This window comes from Danio rerio, chromosome 24, assembly GCF_052040795.2.
Source record: "Danio rerio strain M-AB ecotype USA chromosome 24, GRCz13ab, whole genome shotgun sequence".
In the NCBI taxonomy this organism is placed as follows: domain Eukaryota; kingdom Metazoa; phylum Chordata; class Actinopteri; order Cypriniformes; family Danionidae; genus Danio; species Danio rerio.
The window spans coordinates 7035001-7050945 of NC_141044.1; the positions used below are offsets into that span (position 1 = coordinate 7035001).

A 15945-nucleotide genomic window follows, 5' to 3' on the forward strand; every position below is an offset into this window, starting at 1 on the left:
CCACAGCCAACTATTCCGGCATATGTTTTTTGCAGCGAATGCCCTTCCAGCCGCAAACAGTGGGAAAGCAGTCCATGCGGAGATATATGGTGAGCTGGTAAGAACGAAAAAGGAACGAGAACGGTTTCATGCCTCAGAGCATTTAAAAATAAAATGCATCCATATAGTACATAGTTCTGGCTACATAATTCGCAATCTCCAGAAATGTATATAGGGCTCTGTTTTCAGAATGAGCCTATGTTGGTATAACAGCATTAAAATGGCAGCAACCAAGAAGGAATGTCATTCCATGGGCGGATCAAGTACATTTTGATAACATAATTATGTTTGTATCTATTTGTAATAGTGTGCAATGATTAATTATTCATATTAAAACAAGTACAAATTAGTAAAAGCTAAGTAAATGACTGATTTAATTCGGAATTTAATACTTAAATACTTGACCAATACATACTAAGAAGCATACATTCTACCATTGCAAAATAAAGACATTAGTGATGGAACCCCTGTGGTATCAGAGATTTATTAATCTCTATAAGTGTTTATATATAGTATTAGGAAATACTCAACAAACCACCACTATCAGCTTAATACAGCTGTGTACATGACAGGCCCGTGGCAGCGAGTTCTCCATCTCTACTCATCTGCAGTTCTACACACTGCAAATTATAGCAAAATCATTTCCCTTAGGGCAAAGTCAACATTGAGCCATTCCCGTTTGTCTTAAATCCAGATGAACGCACAACACGCTGAATATTAAACCTGTCTGCATCTCTTCCAGTGGGATTGAATGTATTGCCGTTTTTGATACCGTCATCTATCCCAGAACACAATTTCACCTCTCACACACACTGCAGAGTGTGTTGGATGCAGATAAGACCACAAATATAACCTACACAACTACATAAACAGATGTAAATGCTTGGGCAACACATAGACTACATACTTTGTATTACTCTTGTGGCAATTTGTGGCCCTCAATAGGAACAAAAGAGTTAATATTAACAGTTTTATAATAATGACACACTGTGAATCGTTTAATAAACATTAGCAAATAGTAACTTCATTACTTGTTATGCATTAACTCTACATTAATAAGCAGTTTATAACAAGAACACACAAAATCATTACACACAATGGCCGAGAGACTGTTTAAACGATGATGAAAATAAAGATGTCTACTGAATGAGGACTGAAATCCCCAAACAACCTTAAACAATCACTAAATTCCCTACATAATGTTACGTTTTCAAACACATGTTCAAATAGCAGGTAAACACATCAACCTTTCACATTGTAATACGCACTACTCTTGATTACTTTTAAAAGGGCTACAAAAGATACTCTTACTCTACTTGCACTATCTTTTTGGTGCTTTTACTTTTACTTGAGTATGATTTTTCAGTACTTTTTCCATCACTTGCTTGCTGTGTCGCAGCCTTGAATGACCTGTCGCATTTGCTTCTACAAGTTTTCAGAACTATTTTTATATTCAGATCAGATACAGTGATGCAAAAAAGTGTTTGCCCACTACTGATTTCTTATTTAATTCTTTTAAAATAAGAAATCAGAAAGGGGGCAAATACTTTATCACACCACTGAATAACATAACATTTGCAATAGAGTTGAATAGGAATGATAACTTTTCTTGGTTGTCACGTCAGCAGCACATGCAGAAATTCTTGAGAAGAAACTAAAAGGTGTTGCATTATGAAACGACACATTTCGAGATGCAACAACACCTGAAATTGAGCTCGTCTAGCTCAAGTGTTTGCGTCCACTTGCTTACAGCATAGCCTTTTAGACCTAAGGCTTCAAGGGATGAAAAAGAGCCATGGGTTTATTCCTAATACGTGCCATTTCTCGCAGTAATATCATATTCATTTAAATCTACCGAACAAAAACACTGCTCATTTTCTGTCTGGAGCTAAAAAAGGACGGCAATTAAAGCGGCGTTGTTCGAGGCTCGAAAGCGCATCAAGAAAGAATGTTCCTGATTGTTCCTGAGATGACAACTTCCGACTCGTGTAATTATGAAACGACCATTAAACATCTGCAAGGCGGCAATCAAGAAAATTACCCTCTCTGCAATTAAAGTAGATGTATGAGACAGCGTGACACTCTGACGGGATGAAATTCAGTCTGGTCTTCAGTCTTTCATCTCATTCTCCTTCATGCGGCGCTCCCGTCGGTACGGTTCTTTTAATTAGGGCGACTGCATTAAATTGCAGGTGAAAGACACGGAACTGCATGGATACATAAGGAGTCAACAGATGAGAAGCACAGAGGTCAGGAAACTAAATCCATAAAGCTTTTTCTAATTAGTAATCCATGGTGAAAAAGGGGTATTATTTATATGAGCAATTTCCAAATAGAGGACCGAACATGTTTCTAAGAACTCTGAGTTGAAACAACATTCTAAAACCTTTGGCTTATTGAACTGTTTTCCTCGCAGCTTAGTCACAAAGGCAGTTTTGAAAGTTTTGATGGCACCAAATGACATGTTGATGTGGAATTTCAGCTTAAGGACTTCACAAACGCAGACACAAAGCTTTATAGTGCGCATGAGGTATGAATCATTGGTGTGCTGACTTGCCAAGCCTGAATTGATCCTCACTGAACGACTGTATCACCGCACAGATAATTGCACAGAAATGTCGTATTCACATTTCTGTAAAATGTGGAAAGTTTGGCCCTGAAAAAAAACTGCATATGTTATACATTAAACTTCATACATCTTATAATTAATTTATATTTAGATGATATTGATTCATGCCCTTAAACAAAGCTGCTATGGGCTGAAAAAATAAATATATCATTTAAAATGTAATGTGTATTTATATAGCACACTTTATTGTGTATGACCATACACTCAAAGTGCTTCACAATCATAAAGAGGGGAGAGGGGGAGGGGGGGGTCTCTCTTCACACTACCACCAGTGTGCAGCATCCACCTGGATGATGCGACGGCAGCACAGGAGAACAGCGCTTGTGCGCTCAACACATACCAGCTATTGGTGGAGTGGAGAGACAGTGATAGAGCCAATTCGGTGGAGGGGGATGATTGGGAGGCCATGATGGGTAAGGATGGAGGTGATTGGGTTACACCCACATCTTACCCCAGACATGCTCAATAACGTTCATTCTGGTGACTTGGCTGGCCAATCCTTGAGCAACTTGACCTTCTTTTTTTTCGGGAGCTTTGATGTGGAGGCTAAAGTATGGGAAGGAGCGCTATCCAGCTGCTGAGCCCTCTCCTGTGGTTTGTAATGTAATGGGCAGCACAAATGTCTTGATACCTCAGGCTGTCGATGTTACCATCCACTCTGCAGCTCTCTTGCACACACCCTCACTGAAAGTAACCTCCAAACTATGATTTTTCCTTGACTGATTTCTGTGAGAATCTTGACTCCATGCAGGTTCCAATGGATCTTCAGCACTATTTGTGATGATTGGGACACAGTTCAACAGATGATTCATCTGAAAAATCTACCTTCTGCCACAATGATCAACTAGAAGCCAAGTTATTATTTGTTGCTTTTACAACTGGGATCGACAACAAGACTTTTGTCAGGTAGTGTACTTCCAAGTTTAAAATCAATAAAATAAAATAAAAAACTCTGTTTTTTAGCTATGATTTGAAATACACAACTTTTTTTTTACATTTATTACACACATAATATGTATTTGCACAAAAGTATCTGTCACGATTACCAGCGATCGTATTCCACTAGGTTCTCACTCAATAACCATGGACTACACTTCCGCCTTTGATGGACTACATATTCATACATGCACTCCGGTCACACTCGCACATGCTTACTCATGTAGACTGATCACATTCACACCACCTGAGGATTGTCAGAGACTGATTGCACTCACTACTTAAGCCAAACAATCACCCTTTCACTTTGCCGAGTCTTGTTTATCAGTTGATGACACTACAACGCGTTCTCCTTGTCTTGTATCTCCGTGTTTAGACCCTAGCCTAGGTTATCCTTGTTCTCCTGTTTAGCCGCCTGCCTTCTGACCTCTTGCCTACGATTCTGGACTGCATGTACATACCCGTTTGCACCTGTTTTGACCACTGCTAGCCTGACAACGAATAAACCTGCATATTGGATCTTACCCCAGTTGTGTGTGTCACTTCCCCGTGGTTACAGTTCGATATCAGTACCATCAATATAAGCCTGAATTTTACTTAGTATCAGATTGCAATGAAAATATGTGGTATCAAACATCACTAATAATATCAACTACAAAATCTCTGTTATTCGACAGTGTGATCCCACTCCTATCACCAGTGACTAGCTAAGCAAGCATGACATAGAGAATCAGACTATTATAATTATTATTCTTTTAAAATCAGTATTATTTTGTACTTTCCTCTGCTCTCATTATGCATAAGTATTAAAACTTTAATTATTAAATGTAATGATAGAATAATTCTACAAAATAGCAACCCCAATTTTCTTCCCTATGGCAAAATGTGATTCAGTTTAATAATCCATGGTCGTTATGAAATATTTATGTGTAAAATAAAATCAGCATTCTTATTCTGAACTGCACTGTGCATATAAAACATATAGTGGGAGAATACATGAGTATATGTGTGTGTCAGAGAGAGATTATATTAAAAATCCAAAACATATAATGTATGATCATTAGATTATAGTGATTTTCACTTACATTGACATTCAGTGTAGTCATTTAGCAGATGCTTTAATCTAATGTGACATACAGATGGTAATAGAAGCACTTCAGGGAGCAGCAATATATAAATGCCATTAAAAGTCCAAGCCGGTCTAGACTCTAGCTCTTTATTTTTCTTTTCCTTTTCATTTAATGGACGAACAATAAAGGAATAACCAGTAAGTGGTATTGTAAGTCAGTTAAGTGTTGATGAAACAAATTTATTCCTTACAAACACTTAAAAAAGGGTGATATTTACTATAAAAGTGCAAAGTAGCATTTGGGTGCTATATCTACGTCAAGACAATTACAGTAGCATACAGTACAGTAGTTGTGCATTAGGGATGCATGAGTCTGACATTATTGATGCACAAACAGACTGTGAGCGCGTTCTCTGGAGGCCACTATTATATATGTTGTCTTTGACTTTGAAGACCCCCGCTCCACACTCCGGCTCAGGTATCAATCCTCTCTATAAAATAACAATGTCTTCACATATCTAGATAGCCATGCACTCCACAACAGCACAGCTCCAGGAAAGAGGCCAACTCACCCCTGATCCACACAAACAAAAGAGACTGAGCTGCTCGATACTGCACCACAGCACTTCACTCAGAATAAATCTTCTGAGATCCTTTCTGAAATAACCTGCATGGCTTTACACCATCTCCGATCTGGAGAAGTAATATAAGGGTGTGACAAAAAAAAAAAAAAAGAATGGAATGGAATATTTATATATTTTAAAATGTTCTCACATCCTTGAAGCTTTTTTTGCATACTACGAAGCAAGACATCACAACAGAAACTGCACCGAGGCTTCAAAGAAACAAGTATAATTGGACTTCAAGTGCCTAACATTGATTAGTTTCCCTCCATCCGGGAGTCAGACCAACCTCTCTTGTTTCTGTTCAGACAAGTGAAATGATGACTCTTTAAAAAGCTTGTCCGCACCTCTCTAAAGGAGCAAGACGGATTTGGGGGATATTGTTTGTGTCCACACTAGAAGGAACACTGAATGAAACAACTGGCATGCTCAGAGATGGAGAGATTTCGAAATCTATTCGATATCTGAACGTACACAGCCATGTGTTGTGCTTGAGGTTCCAACAAATCCTCCCCAACAACAACAATAACAAAAACAACAACAACAACTTTAGCTTTGTTTCTTTCACTTATTTTTATGCACACGTTGGCATATCGCATAAAAAATTCTTAATTGGCATACCAAGATGCACATAAGTGCACATTCAAAAAACATGTGCACGCATGTGAGTAGAATAATTGAGTAAGGAAAAATTGCACATATAGTTCAAACTATGATGGAGATGGAATATTATTGTATAAATTCCAGCATGAAAATTAAAAAAGTCATGTAGTTTGGTTTCGCTTGTGTATTATTGAAGTTTACTACCCTTTCATTATGTTGGGGGCAGTTTTTGCCCCATTGACTTTCATTGTAATGACATTTTTTGATTGCAAAGCTATAACAGCGTATAATCATGCATTCTTGATTAGGAAGAAATATTAAATGTTTACTGTTGATCATCAGATGGCACCATTAATCTTTAGATTAAAAGTTTCTAGCTTTTATATGATGTTCTATGGAGTAAAACAGCATAAACATAGCTACTGCACTGCAAAAAATGCTATTAATAGATTTATTTATTTTATTTCTAGTCCAAATATCTGACACTTCTCAAATCAAGAAGCATTTTCTAGACTAAACTAATGATATTGTCTTGTTTTAAGAAATAATATGACAAAATTAAGTGAGTTTTTTCTTAAAACAAGCAAAATAATCTGCCAATGGAGTAGGTAAAAGTATCTTGTTTTGACAGAAGATTATTTGTTTACCTGATATATATATATATATATATATATATATATATATATATATATATATATATATATATATATATATATATATATATATATATATATATATATATATATATATATATATATATGTGTGTGTGTGTGTGTGTGTGTGTGTGTGTGTGTGTGTGTGTGTGTGTGTGTGTGTGTGTGTGTTTTTCCTGTGTGGAAAATGTTTATTTTTTGCAGTGCAATGTACATACACACTGTTAGATATTGACACAATTTTACAGTTATTTACTGCAAGGACACCCAGTAAAATACCACATATGTTCTTTACAGTTCACTACTGGAATATGCACTGCATTGTGGGTTATTTTAAGAATTTGCAGTATTCTACTGTAATCAAATGAATCAAGTACCGCTACTGTATTTAAAGACAAAAAGACAAAAGATTTTTTGTCTTGTTTCTAGTTCAAATATAAGAAGAATTTCTGGACAAAGCAATATTGTCTTATTTTAAGAAATAGTATGTTAAAACTACATGAGTTTTTCCTTAAAATAAGCAATAATCTGCCAATGGGGTAAACAAAATAATCTTTTGTTTTCCTTTTGACATAAGATTATTTTTCTTACCCGATTTGCAGATTATTTTGCTTATTTAAAGGAGAAACTTACTTAATTTTGACATATTATTTCTTAAAACAGGACCAAATGTTTTGCTTATATACAAAATGCTTCTCGACTTCAGAATTTTTAGATATTTGGACGAAAAATCTAAATAAGAAAAGCAGTGTGAGAACTATACTGTTGCATTTTCAGAAGAAATATAGAAATGTACAATATTGGAAACTTGTAGCAATACAACTTGATCTGTGAAAGGTTTCCAAGTGTTGTCTTGCAGTTGTTAATTGCAGTTAATTCAGAAATTTAAAATTCAATTATCAATTTTAGATTGCATTTTCTTTGACCCTAATAATCCGTTTGTAATTGGACAAGAAGCCTAGTCCAAAAAATAATAATAATAATAAAAAAGAAAATAATCACACACACACTAACATCAGTCTCAATGTATTGGCCAAATCTGATTAAAATTATTTTGGATTATAACTGCTGGTTGAGAGAGCTGCATGGCAATTTTGCTTCTGACTTCTGCCGCATTCATGTCATGTCGAAATGATTATAATTTCAAAGCGGCAACACATGACGTTCTACTCGGAGCAGTTCATGTCCTATGACTCAAAATTGTACATTTCTATGGCAACCCTATCAACGCCTAAACATAGTGCTTTCATTATTCTTCACTGTTCTCGAGTGGCACAGCGGTCGCGTTGTAGCTCTCAGAAACTTCCCAGTTTAGAAGTAATTGCTAGTTCTTGTGAACACATTTTACAAGTTAGAATCTCGTAATTATGGTAATTCAACATGGTGTGAATGGACCTTTTCCTCCACAGCGTCAAATTTTTATCTCCTAAAATAGAAGAGTAATAAATCTGCTTTTTAAAACAAAGAAGGCAAGTTGATGTTTAGCATCTTGAAAAGTGGTAGATTCTTGAAACAAACATTCGTATCAACCCAGTTATTTAATATGGTGTTACTGTACTGTAAATCAGGATTGGCCTAACTCTATCCTGGAGGGCCGGTGTCCTGAAGAGTTTAGCTCCAACCCTAATCAAACAAACCTGAACAAGCAAATCAAGCTCTTACAAGGCTTTCTAGAAACATTTATGCAGGTGCATTAAGGCAAGTTGGAGCTAAAATCTACAGGATGACGGCCCTCCAGGACAGAGTTTGGGCACCTCATGTTGTAAATACTACAGTGTATGCTTAAAATCATCTATTAGAATGATTTATAAGTTGTTTCTAGGGTGTTCTTCTAAAATTGCTATATGGTTATGCAGTTTCTATAAGTGTTATGCAGTTTCTAAGTATGGTTGAATGGTTTTTCTCACATTTATTTAGTTTATTTGTGTTTTCAGAGCATTTCTCTATGCTTGCTAAGGGTATCTTTTGTAACATTGAAGTTGATTCTAAAACGTTCTTAGTGGTTTAAACTTTAAAGTACATAAAAATCTTTGGCATGTTTTGGGTAGTAGTTTAAACACTGCTAGTTTTGGTTGTGTTTAAGATTTTTAGGGGGAGTTGTGTAAATGAAAGTGTACAGAGGAATGCATGTTTAATATAATTTCAAGAGTTTACACTTAGATATTGCTTGACTATTTTAGCAGGTTTGGCATGCTGTCCCGGGAGAGAACCCTGAGCTCGCGCTAGATGAGTCCGAGGGTTTCGCCTGGTCAATAAGCATTAGGAGGGATACGAGATCAGGTGGTTCTCGATAACCAAGAATAGACCGCTAACTTTATGTAGTGGGTGCTGGTAACTTAAAATTTTGTTGCCTGTATTTTTGTGTGGGAGTACAGGGGAAAACCCACGCCTACATAAGGAGAACATGCAAACTTTGCACAGAGAGTGTCGATTGGAGTGTTGGGCGGGGTGGGGGGGATGTTCCAAAAACGAAGATGAGTCTGGATATTCATATTAAATTTGGATGATCCAATTGGCTAGTTAGTGATTAGTGATAGTTATCAGCTGTAGTCAATCCTATCACATGCTCCTCTCAAAATTAAGCTGCGGTCACACTAGAGTTTTGGCTTGTGAAATTCTGTCATACGGTTCTGCGAAAAGGGTCGGGATTAAACAAGATTATTAGGCATTTCAAAAAGCGAGCAATTGCTCCATGTTTTAAATTTCTGTTCAAAGAGGTCATTTTTGGATCCTCGAATGTTCTCATGTAGTCAAGTGATGCGATTTCGCAGGTCAGAGTTCACCAAGCTTGAACTTTGCACCGCATCAACCTGCGAACTTTGACGCAAGACCCCGCGTCTTGCGTCAAAGAAAAAATCATATCTGCGTGCCCCATGCACACTGCTCCTGTTTGACGTAGATGCACTACTTTGCTTCCGGTCCGATTGTAAACATGCACGCCAAAAAAATAGCCGCGCCACTCATGCGTTGTGAAACCATTTTTGCAATGGTTTTACAACGCATAATTTTTGATTTTTGCAAGTCAACATAACAAAGTTTAGATAATATGATGGTCACCTTATTTTTACTGCATGACTCCGGATAGATTTGTTTTGATATGAAGCAGAAAGGAGGGATGAAGTCAGGGAGGTTAGACTTAATAAACCTAATTCTCGGCCTTGAGTCAGATCTAAGACTACACACGAGATAATTCTATAAAACATCTTCTTGTCTTATCTTGTATTCTATTGAATTGTCTATAAAATTTCATTTTAATAAAATTAATATTCATGCAAAAGATTTCTTAAATTATCTTAGTATCTCTCTAGTTGTGTCTTTCGATTGTTTTCCAGGTACATTTAGGATTAATTTCTGTTATTTAATTAATTAATTCATTCATTCATTTTCTTTTCGGCTTAGTCCCTTTATTAATCTGGAGTCGCCACTGCGGAATGAACTGCCAACTTATCCAGCATATGTTTACACAGCGGATGCCCTTCCAGCTGCAACCCATCACTGTGAAACACACATACACTCTCAATCACACACACACACACACACACACACACACACACACACACACACACACACACAATGGACAATTTAGCCTATTCACCTATACCACATATCTTTGAACTTGGGGTGGAAACCGGAGCACCAGGAGAAAACCCACGTAAACATGGGGAGAACATGCAAACTCCACACAGAAATGCCAACTGACCCAGCTGAGGCTTGAAACAGCAATCGTATGGCGACCAACACGCCATCGTGACACCAACAGTAGTCATGTATTGTTGAATTGGGGTTGGTAGGTTGTTGTGAAAAGTAGCTTCTTTGTTCTTTTAAACTCTGTGTGAAATCAAAGTTTACTATGTTTGTTCTTATTCAAATTGTTATTTGTAAGGCGAACAACTAATCCTCGCAAGTAAATGTTTGTTTTAATCTTTAATCAAAGTCTTACCATTCGCTTCTGCGTTTGGAGTGGCTGTCCTTCCTTGTTGACGTCAAATTGACTTCAGCTACAATATTATTAACAACACCTTTGTCACGGTTGGTTTGATCCAAAGAAATGGCCCCGCCCCCTACTCAATGTTCATTTTCAGTTAAAAGTACGTCAACAAACTGAAATAAAAGTCTCAGCAACTTCCAATTCACACAGACTTTAAGATCAGTTACTAGTTTTTTCTCTTCAGCTGTTTACTATGCTATGTGTTTTTAGTAGTTAACACTAGCTAGAATACATGAGACATCAATAATGTGGAAGCACATGACCTCTATGTGTCCATCTCTCATGCAGAAGCACAGCATAAATGTAATGCCTCATTGGCAAACACAAGCCCAGCTGTCTTTGTTCCTGCTGTCACACAGGTAAGCAGATTTACCCACCGCCAGATCTTGCGATGGGCTTCATGTAAAAGCTGAACAACATAACAGTGTGTCTGTTATCACCAAAGAAAAGCCTGTGCCTGGCACAGCTGTTTATCAGCATCATATCATTTCCTTTTCCACAAACAGCCATGAACGGCTTATCATCACTTCTACCTCATCAACAGCGCAGCGCAGCTGTCCATCTAGCGCTAATTCTATTCTTATCGGCTGCCAAGTCAGCAGCCTCAACGTGTCCGTCTGTGACCCTCGCTCACCCCGCCTCACTCCCCACTGCACGCAGACCCCTCGTTCACATGCACGATCCAGACTACATCCTGTGAGGACACTGAAGGACACTGGTTTCTAAAAAACTCAATCTTTTAAGACAAATCTGCTTCAAAGTCTTTCATATCACTCAACGCAAAGTGCACAACACAGGCTTCGGTTTGAAATATGAAAAAACAAATGCAAGGAATTTCAGCTTTGATTCTTAACTCCTCTCATAACATATGACAGGACAGGCAAGGAGACAGTTCACCCAAAAAAAAAGAACAGAAATTAAATAGTAATTTAAATGTAAAATAACACAATTTTTTATTCTATAAACAATTAAATACAATGAATCTTTGTCGTATCTGTAAACTTCTGAATTTCTTGGTTTAAATTAGCTTGTTATCTTAGAGCCTACTCACACTATGCCATCCGTACCGTGCCCAGGCCCGTTTCCCGGATCGTTTGAGAAGTGTGAGTGCGCTGAATCGGGCTCAAGCATGGTTCACTTGGCCGGCCCTGGCCCGGTTGGAAGAGGTGTGCCTGAGCCCGGTTCACTTGGGCTTTGGTGCGGTACGCTTGCGTGTGAGTGCAAAACACGCCAAAGCCCAAAACTTAAAGCAAGACGTGACTTTTAAGGGACTGTTTCATATGAATTTATTAATAATTCTTACTGTTCAGTGAACGCAAACTGCCGTAGTTTATTAAAGACGAAAACTCCTCACTGCACAACAGCTGCACCTTCAGCAGACCTCCTCATTCCTGCAGCACGAGGGCTTTGATTGTTTATGAGCACCAAAAGTGGCGGATCTGTTTGGCGAAATATCTGACTGCGTGTCCTTGCATCCCTAAGGACTGTTTGGCGAAATATTCGACGGCATATCAAACGACTGACCCGATATAACTAGAGAAATCTCCACTGTGCTGCTGAGTGAGAGAGCGCTTCTCACTGAACAGCACAGCAACGATGACGTAAGCGTGCCGAAGCCCGTTTGTGGTGTGAGCGCAGGCCGTCGGGGGAGACGGGAGGGGGGACAAGCGTGCTTTGGCCCGGTTCGAGGCAACTGTACCTAGTGTGAGTGCGGCCTTAGTTGCGGGTCTCAAAAACGCATCCAAATGAAAATGTTTTAATCTATTAGGGTTAAACGGTGATTCCTGGTTATTATAATCCCAACTCAACATTGCAGATCCTGTGATGTGACTATTGCACATTCGCTCATTGCACTATTGATGCCAAAACAATATATTGTGCAGCCCCGTAGCCAGCCAGGTGAAAGGGGTGGTTCTTTTTTTCTTAAAATGTGGACCTTTTTGCAGTTATTAACCTCATTTTTCTATTAATTTAATGAATTTCTATTAGCATTTTTGTGACTTTTTAGCACTATTTTTAGCACTTTTATTTCCTAAAGATTTAGAATAAAGAAATATGAATAAATCCATTGTTAACTGGCAACACTATTGCTAGCTACTAACTGTAACCCAACCATCACAGTAGCTAACTGGAAAAAGTGTTACCAGTATCCCCAACACACTCTCGTAACTTTTTGATTTAGTGGCTAATTCATACGATTTCGTACAATCTAATTCATACAATTTATATGATTTGCTCATCCCCCAATAACAGTTGGGTTAAGGGGAGGGGTTAGGTGCCACGCCTCCTTTTAAAATCGTACAATTTCGTACGAATTAGCCACTAAACTGACAAAACGTAAAATACTTACGTTTTCTTGTGAGATCAGGTTGGTATTCCAGTGGAAAAAAGCCTGACAATAAAACAGTAAAGTCAACAGGATCCAAGACCAATATTCTGCAATCTTTGAAAGAAAGTTACACGAGTTTGGAAGATTATGAGGTGTGGAAATAATGCCATACTTTTAATTATTTATTTGAGTTATTTTTGATTTGAAAGGTAAACTTTTTTCTGTAATGTTTACAGTAAATTCAAGCAGTTAGAACAATATATAAACAAACAAAACTACAGTGGGGGAAATCAGTATTCAACACGTCACCATTTTTCTTAGAAAACCTATTTTTAAAGTTTTCTAAAGCTGTTGACTTGAAATTTTATCAGATGTTGGTAACAACCAAAGAAATCCATATATGCAAAAAAAAAGTATATAAATTAGTTTAAGTCATGTGTAATAAAATGAAATGCATTGAACACATGAAGAAAGGGAGGTGTAAAAATGCAGTGGAAGCCCAGACAGCAGCTCAAAATCTCTCAGTAGTTATTAGCTGCTTCAGTCCAGTCCAATCTACACTAACAGGATGATGAAGATGAAACCATTGGACATTTCAGCAACACAATGACTCAAAACACAGCCAAGTAAACTCTCAAACTCTTCAATCACCTGACTTGATTCCAATAGAAAATGCAAAATAAAGATCAGATTTGATAGATGAGACCAGAACCATCAAGATTTTTACACACTGTTGAAGTCTCTGAAAAACTCACACCTGAGCAATTCATGTCCCATATTCATTGTGGAAGAAAAGTGGACAAGATCAGCAGATTTCACATGGGCTTGCTTATAATAAGAAGCATTGAGTTTGGTACAAGCATCAGTGTAGTGCCATATTAAAACCCTGTTCAGTAGCGGCCCTGCCCATGTTGGGTTGCAGTTTCATAAAGAGACATCTAGAAACACTAATGTGCTATTTGAGCTCCTCTCAAAAGACAGAGCCCTTTGTCATCTGGGTTATTACTACATAAATATTTGATTAAAACATAAAAGGCCTCTCTGGCAAATTAGCCTGTACTCAAAGGTTTCACTGCAACGAGCGGAGATTGTGCCTGCCGCAATGAGGAGGAAAACAAGGCAGAACTGCCACCACAATTATGTCGTGGGTCTGAATTACATTTCAAATAAATAAAACATCAGAGTTTGGCTTTACAGCTCATTCCCGGCATCTTCAAAATACAGCGTTTCTCAGCACACTGAGAGGGTAAATAACGTATTTTCTACAGTAATCAGTGATTTACAGTTCTGCTTTTGAATGATTGACATACACAATTAATCACTTCATAAAGAGGCATGCTGAGTGTTAAGGAGATCTGGTGTAATATATCATTATGAGTTCAATAAATAAGCTAAATATGAATACAGTGCACTGTTAAGAGCAAATAGCAACTCCTTTGATTTAGCCCTTTAAGATCACCATCATCCAATTCTCCTGTCTGCAGTTGAATTAGCTTATTTAGATGTGGATGTGTGTGACTCTGCCAAGTAGATTCTGGATAAACATCTATGTTGATCCTGGAACATCATTCCTGTTTAAAATGTAATACTTACCTACTGTAATACCTAGCCCTAAACCCAACCCTAACTGTAAAGTCTCACGCCAATCCCAAAATCAGAAGGGATTGGTAGTTGGATAACAATACTGTAAAAGAACATAAGTCTAAACTTAACATTATCTGTAACATATGCTTTAAATCTGATTGGATGATTGGAATGTTGTGTATACATACATGTGTACGTCCAACGCAATCTCACAGCAATTCGTAACTTTTTGATTTAGTTGCTAATCGTATGAATTTGTACAATTTAATTTTAGGGGTTCAGGGGTGGGATTAGGCTTTTTAAAATCGTACAATTTTGTATGACTGAACTCATATGAAGTCATACAAATTAGCCACTAAAATGAAAAACAAAAAACAAAACGTAAAATACTTACATTTTCTCATAAGATCAGGCTGGTATGTCCTACTTGGTGAAATCGAACTAAGCTTAGATATGTCTGTTTGAAGCTAAACTGCAGGACGGTGAACCTTTAGTGCCAAATTTAAACCATTCTACGTATAGTGTCATTTATCTTACCATTTTCAACAAAAACAAACAAACATACATATAAACAAACAAAAACAATACAGTTGTAACAGTTTACTAAATGTACGATTTGGCTTAATATGACACAGTCTCAGTTCGGTACGTTTTCAATCCAGCAACAAAGACATCTTTCAAGTAGAACAAGTAGAATAGCCAGTGTGGGGTCAATATAACTTTATTTTTATTTGAAATGAAAACTAAGAAAATGTAATAAATAATATAATAATAATAATAATAAATAATAAAAACAAGAAAAACCCCATCCTCTTCCAGCAGTCTGCTCATCTGAGACCTACAACACTGTACGTTGAGGATATTTATAATAAGTTTCAAATATAGATGTATTTTTATTTAGATAGATTTTTTTTTTTGTCTCTTTTTGCAATTGTTGAAAGAGATTTCTAAAATCTAGAATTGCCAATCTTTGCTTTTTTTTTTGGTTATTCTGTAATCATTGCATGCATCACTAATATATATATATATATATATATATATATATATATATATATATATATATATATATATATATATATATATATATATATATATATATATATATATATATATATATTTTCCATTGTGATGAATATATATATCAATTAGTGACAGAAAAAAATTGACTGTTTTTGGTCTGTTTTGACAGCTGTTTGGGGGATTATTTTATGAGGCCAAACTCTTTCTACTTTGCTGTAGGCCTATACTGAAAGGGTAAATAAGTTAAAGCCTATAATCACTGTAGCCTGACAGATGAACAAATAAAATTAAAATCTTATGAATAAATAGGATATCTCGTAAGATACTGCATGATACAAAAATAGTATTATTTAATACATTTTTTAAGTTTTCATTACATTTTAGGCATGAAATCCACGCTAAATCCACCCTTCTGATGGGATCAGTTTAATCCAGGTTTTTTGGATCAAAGTAATCCAAATCCCACAAAAAG

General features: G+C 36.8%; 1 protein-coding gene and 1 long non-coding RNA gene across 4 annotated transcripts in view; both read right to left on the reverse strand.

Annotated features, from left to right (window-relative positions):
- dpp6a (dipeptidyl-peptidase 6a) overlaps nt 1–15945 on the reverse strand; it is a 480122-nt gene that overhangs the window by 254429 nt on the left and 209748 nt on the right. The gene's annotated exons all lie outside the window — the stretch shown is intronic.
- LOC147837943 (uncharacterized) lies at nt 7122–13068 on the reverse strand. The gene is made up of 3 exons (XR_015524726.1): nt 10274–13068; nt 8215–8774; nt 7122–8154 (listed from the first exon to the last, which is right to left on the reverse strand). It is a non-coding gene; the product is annotated as an uncharacterized LOC147837943 (long non-coding RNA).